The sequence below is a fragment of the Giraffa tippelskirchi genome, chromosome 3, assembly GCF_054371585.1.
Source record: "Giraffa tippelskirchi isolate mGirTip1 chromosome 3, T2T-mGirTip1v1.2.pri, whole genome shotgun sequence".
In the NCBI taxonomy this organism is placed as follows: Eukaryota; Metazoa; Chordata; class Mammalia; order Artiodactyla; family Giraffidae; genus Giraffa; species Giraffa tippelskirchi.
Genome location: NC_137277.1, coordinates 128,587,471 through 128,594,369, shown reverse-complemented (window position 1 = coordinate 128,594,369; position 6,899 = coordinate 128,587,471).

Below are 6,899 nucleotides of genomic sequence, written 5' to 3'. Positions count from 1 at the left end.
GTGCTTCCCTCTGGATGAACTCAACCAAAATTTAAGGGGAAATAAAGCTCACTTGATACATTCCAAAGAGATCAGCCATGTGGGTCATAGAACATGTTGGAAGGATATGGAGACTGGGACTGCAGGGCATAGAAAAACTGTCCAGCACACAGAAGGGACCTTTGGCATTTCTCATTCTTTATTTACCCAGCTTCTGTGGTGGCTCAGACAGTAAAGAATCTTCCTGCAGTGTTCGACTGCTAGGTCAGGAGGATCCCCTGGAGAAGGGTATAGTGATCCACTCTAGTATTCTTGTCTGGAGAATTCCATGGACAAAGGAGCCTGGTGGGCTACAGCCCATAGGATCACAGAGTTGGATATGTCTGAGTGACTAACACTTTCACTTTTACTTCATTCTTTATTTACCACAGATATTTGCATTGGCCAAAAATTTCGTTTAAGTCTTAATGCACTTTTAGGCCAACCCAATACATGCAAAGAGAAACAATAATACTGGTCCACCCTACTTTGTGTTTCTCAAACATTTGATGGTCTTTCACTGATTATGTATTCATGTGTTTGTTCATCATCAATATCAAACTAATTTATTATCCAGGTTGTATTTTTGAAACATTTTGGCAAATATCCAGTTTCCTTAAAATGAGATTGGGTATAAATGGGACTATTATCAAAAACAATGCAGACATTGCTTTGTACTGTTTATGGTATGTTATTATCTCAGAAATTTTAATACGTACCACTTTTTTTCATGAAGAATTGAAATTACTTTGCATAATAATTGGATGCATTTTTACTGATGGCACTGAAGGATGATGTGGTTTGCATTACCCATAGTGAGAGCACAAAGAATAAAAAGGCTAAGAAAATCCTTTTCTCAACTGATTTTATAAAAGCTGACTTTATAAAGCACATTTGCTGGATTCAATTATGAATGTTCCTTCCATAAATATGGAATTTATAACATACACTGTTAAGGCTTTCAAAAACTATTAATATTAATAAGTGTTGTTTTTCAGTCTCTAAGTTGTGTCTGACTCTTTGTGACTCTGTAGACGGCAGCAGGCCAAGCTCCCCTTCCTCCGCTATCTCCTAGAGTTTGCTCAAATTCAGAGTCAGTAATGCTATCTAACCTTCTCACCCTCTCTTGCCCCCTTCTCCTTTTGCCTTAAATCTTTCTCAGCATCAGGGTCTTTTCCAATGTCTCGGCTCTTTGCATCAGGTGGCCAAAATATTAGAACTTCAGCTTCAGTCTCAGTCCTTCCAATGAATATTCGAGATTGATTTCCTTTAGGATCAACTGGTTTGATCCAGGTAATTAAGGCAACACCTGTAGCTAGTTGAATTTTCATTGTTATAAATAGAGAGAGAGGGACTGAAGTCATATTTCAACTTCTAAATACAGTTTAGCAACTCAAAATGTTTTACATCCTAGATAGAGTTTGTCCTGTATTTCAGGGGTCCCCAACCCCAGGCCCATGGACCAGTACTTGCGGGGCCTGTTAGGAAGCAGGCTGCCCAGTGAGAGGTGAGTGGCATTCAAGGGAGAGTGAGGCTTCATCTATATTTACAGCTGCTTTACATCTCTAGCCTTACTGCCTGAGCTCCACCTCCTGTCAAATTAGTGGCAACATTAGATTCTCATAGGAGCATGAACCCTACTATATTTGAATCATCCCCAAACCACCCCTCCAGCCCTCATCCATGGAAAAATTGTTTTCCAAGAAACTGGTCCCTGGTGCCAACAAGATTGATGACTACTGCTTTATTTCACTGCTTAAGGTTCCTGTTTGTCAACTCCATTCAAGGAACCTTGTTCTGTGTTTTTCCTATTGTGGATACTGAGTTACTGATCCTCCTTCAGACATGACTCATCCGGCTGCTGGCAGTACAGCTGGAAGTCAGACTCAGCTAATAAAATCAACCTTGATCCTTACATCATACCAAGTAAAAAATGTTAATTTGGAATTGAGAGAGTCAATTCCTAGGCAGGTTGATAAGAAGTCTGGGGTCCTCGAGGAGGAGAAAGAGGTCTGGGGTTCTTGAAGTGGAGGTAGGGGTCTGGAATTCTCAAAGAGGAGGAAAGGACAAACATCTTTTTTTTTTTTTCCCCTCTACATTCCTTAGTCTTAGTCACATAAAACATTTTTTTCTTTCAGCCTGGAACTGATGATTACACAACAAATAACTCAGTTTAAACTCTGTACTAAGGATTATATAACAACAATGTATCCTGCTTGAGGATAGTTCTGCCTTTCTGAAAACCTTCTGGCTAATCCTGTTGTCTTAAAATGTAAATTATGAGAGTAGGTCTAATAAGATCTTTACAACTTTGAGACATTCTTTTAATTTATTGTAATAGCTTATTTAAAAAGTATATAACTCCCTTGCTTAGACTAGTGGGGGGGGCACTCTCCACCCCTCTTCTGATGTCTATGTCAGAAGCTTTCTCTGTCCCTTTTTCACTTTAATAAAACTCTGCTACACAAAAGCTCTTGAGTGATCAAACCTAGTCCCTGGTCCCGAAGCTAAAACTTCTTCAGAGATCATAAATCTGACATTGTTCACCATAAGCTATCAGAATCATGCTTATTATTATTCAAATTACTAACACTTTCAATCATGCATTAGCTATCAGGCTAACCAACATGGTAGTTTGCCAAAGGACAACTCTTAAAGATGAAAACTTTAAAAGTAAAATATGAATATGCATGATTATTTCATATTCTGGAATCCTACACCTGTTGTGTACTAGAGGTACAATAAATGGTAGTTGCATTTTCTTTCCCTAAGAATAGGAATTGGTAAACCATAGTCCACAGTCCAAATCGATCACAATGCCATTTTTTTAAACAAAAGTATATCAGCACAAATTATTGTTTATTAATATGTATTGTGTCTATGGTTCTGCTTTTGTGCTACAATGGCACAGCTCAGTAGTTTTCTACAGAGACCTTGTGGCCTTCTGGTCCTTAATGGAAAAAACTTTGCATTTCCTGCCTTAGAGCATTAAATAGGGGTTTCCATTTTTCATTAATTAAGAAATAATAGACCAAGTCAAGTTTGAATCAGTTAAACATACAAAGTATAAGCATGTTGCTTTCAAACTACCTTTTCTCTTTCACTCTAAGAAATTACAGGTGAAAGAAAAAAAAGAGCAAAGACTAAGCATGCTTAAGGGAAACTCAAGAAATAAGGGCAGTGGGAATTTTTAAAACTATAGAAGAGACAAAGATTTCTTTAACACAACAAAAGAGCATAACCATTAAAAAAGTACAAATTATTTTTATTAATTTGATTTCATTACAATTAAGAATCATTGCTTACATAACCTTACCATTAAAAGATTGTGAACACAAGTCACACACTGAGAACATCTTTACAATACATATGTCTGACTAGGCAGTCTTTTCTAGAATATATAAAGAATTGCTATACCTCAACTTAAAGACGGAGAAGGCAATGGCAACCCACTCCAGTACTCTTGTCTGGAAAATCCCACGGACAGAGGAGCCTGGTAGGCTGCAGTCCATGGGGTCGCTAAGAGTCGGACACGACTGAGCGACTTCACTTTCACTTTTCAGTTTCATGCATTGGAGAAGAAAATGGCAACCCACTCCAGCGTTCTTGCCTGGAGAATCCCAGGGACAGGGGAGTCTGGTGGGCTGCTGTCTCTGCAGTAGCACAGAGTCGGACATGACTGAAGCGACTTAGCAGCAGCAGCAGCAACTTAAAGAATGCAAAACAACACACTGGACAGGTATCTTGAACCACTTTATAAAAGAAAATATCCACTGGGACAGAAATATTTGATAAAATTGTCAATATCATTATTTCTCTGGGTATTACAAATTACAACTACAATAAGGTACACTCAGTCCTTCGTATCCATGGGTTCTGTATCCATAGATTCAAACAACAATGGATGGAAAATATTCCAAAAAATTCCAGAAAGTTTCAGAAAAGCAAAATTTGAATTTACCTTGTGGGATTTTACATTATATTTATAACTATTTATGTGATATTTCAGTTCAGTTCAGTTCAGTCGCTCAGTCGTGTCTGACTCTTTGCGACCCCATGAATTACAGCACACCAGGCCTCTCTGTCCATCACCAACTCTCGGAGTCTACCCAAACCCATGTCCATCGAGTCAGTGATGCCATCCAACCATCTCATCCTCTGTCGTCCCCTTCTCCTCCTGCCCCCAATCCTACCCAGCATTAGAGTCTTTTCCAATGAGTCAACTCTTCGCATGAGGTGGCCTAAGTATTGGAGTTTCAGCTTCAACATCAGTCCTTCCAATGAACACCCAGGGTTGATCTCCTTTAGGTTGGATTGATTGGATCTCCTTGCCGTCCAAGGGATTCTCAAGAGTCTTCTCCAATCTATTGTATTAAATATTTTAAGCAATCTAGAGATAATTTAAAGTATACAAGTAGATATGCATAAGTTATATGCATATAGTACACCATTTTACATAAGAGATTTGAACATCTGCAGATTTTGGTATCCACATGGTTCCCTGGAACCAATTCTCTGATACAGAGGGAAGGTTATATTACTGTTTACCCACCCAAAGTGGCTATAATTAATAAGACTGATAATATCAAGCATTAGAAAATTTGTGGAGAAACTGGAAACTTTCTAAATTGTTGGTGAGGAAGAGAACTGATTTAACCATTTATAAAAACTATTTGAAAATATTTACCAAAGTTGAATATATGCCTTACCTAACATTTCCATCTTAAGTTTTATATCTAAGAGAAATGAGTGCATATATAATAAAAAAACACATGCACAATATGTTCATAACATATTTATTAGTAATAAGTCAAACGTAAACACAAGTATTCAGTAAGGAAATATAGATACATTAATTGTGGTTTATTTTTATAACAAAATACTACAAAGCAATAAAACAATATATTACTTACACACTAATTCACATGGATTAATTTCATAGTCATCATGTTAGACAAATGCCTCATGCAAAATAATATATATTGTACCTTTCCATTATACAAAGTTTAAGAGCAGACAAAACTAATTGATGATGATAGAAGTAAGAAGAATGGTTACACTTGGAGTGAATACACGCATGCTATGCTAAGTTGCTTCAGTCGTATCTTACTCTTTGTGATCCTGTGGACTGTAGCCTGCCAAGCTCCTCTGTCCATGGGATTCTCCAGGTAAGAATGCTGGTTGCTATGCCCTCCTCCAGGGTATCTTCCCAACTCAAGGATCAAACTTGCATCTCTGTCTCCTGCATAAGCAGGCGGATTCCTTACCACTAGCGCCACCAATACAACACTCAATGAAAATTCATTGAGCTGTACACCTAAGATTTGTGGACTTGATACATTTTGCCTAATGTATTTTTAGGTCATGATTTTAGACAACAATAATGAAAATGCTATACGCAATTCAGAGTAAATGCAGATATGACAAATAAATGTATAATAATTGCCCTTAGAACACTTAAACTGGAAGCGACTTCAGGGATTATCTATTTTAATGTTTGACAATTAATATTCTAATTCATCCTAGAGCTTAGTTCAAGTGCCTCAATGCCCAGGCATCAAGCATATTGACATTTTCCTACTCTATCAGTCCTCATTCTTTCATTTTTATCTAGTTTATTTGTTGATCTCCTTCATAAGTGCTAGTTTGGCAAACCGCTAAAAGAAGACTGAAAATCAAATTCGTTTTAATATTCTGGAGGTCTTTAAATACAAATTTAAACATGCTTAAATATGCTTAGTTTCAGTATAGCAGTGTTTCTTTAGTTTTGATTGGTCCAACCGCTCCTCCAGCAAGAAATCTATATGACAAGCACCCAGCTCAATCAAATAATGTGGTAAAGAGTGTATTTTAATAAATTATAAACACATACAGAAGGAACATAATTCTTAAAATTATCTTTAGGAAAATGTTTTCTATTCATCCAGGGAATGGAAAAGATGGAGCAGCAAAGTCAGAGATTTGTTATGAATGTGAAGATCTGAAATGTTGAGCCAAGGGAAATCAGGCAGCTTGAGCAATTAGTTTAAAAGCAGTGGATTGGTGTTAGAAATGGAAGATGTTTATGTAACGTTAATACAACTTTTGCATTCATGGGATTTTATATTATGCCTCCATTTCTTTGTGAAAGATTATAAAATTCCATTAGATGGATAAATTATTTTGTTGAGCTGTAGCATAAATCATTTAAAATGGATATATGCGAGCACATTACTTAGCTCTTGAATGAATCAGCCTATCATCAACCAGCACCAATCAAAGTAAGATTTTTATTTCTCACTTAATATATGATTTATTTAATCCAATAGGAAGCTATTTTTTTTTGATCAGGATAATCAGAAAAGTTTACACTATAGTACTTTATTTACAAATCTTGGCAATCTTCAAACATATTCACTGGAAATTCTGAAGAGATCCAGTAATAGAAAAACACACTAAAGGCAAAGATTTGAGCTACTTTCAATTATTAATATTGTGGAGTTTTTTTTGTATATTTTTGCTGGGGGGTGAGAATTAACCTGGTATAAGATATACATCTGATAATAATGCCTTTCAACTTGCTTTTTTATAGTGATAATCTGGAATAGATATAGCTCATAGACAATTCCAAAGCTGTTAGCTATAACCAGCTAGAGATTATTTCCCTTATAACCAAAAGACTACGTAAACATAGATTGGACCACCCGCTCCTAAAAATCCAGTAAATAATTGCCTTAAAAATCAATATCCACTGTATTTTTGAATAGACTGGCAAACCATAATATATGTTTTAACAATGCCGTAGCATCACAGTTAAGTTGATTTAAATAAGGCAAAACATCATAAATCATCTTGTCAAATCTTATAATCACAGTAATGCATCAGATTTAGAGATTTATGAA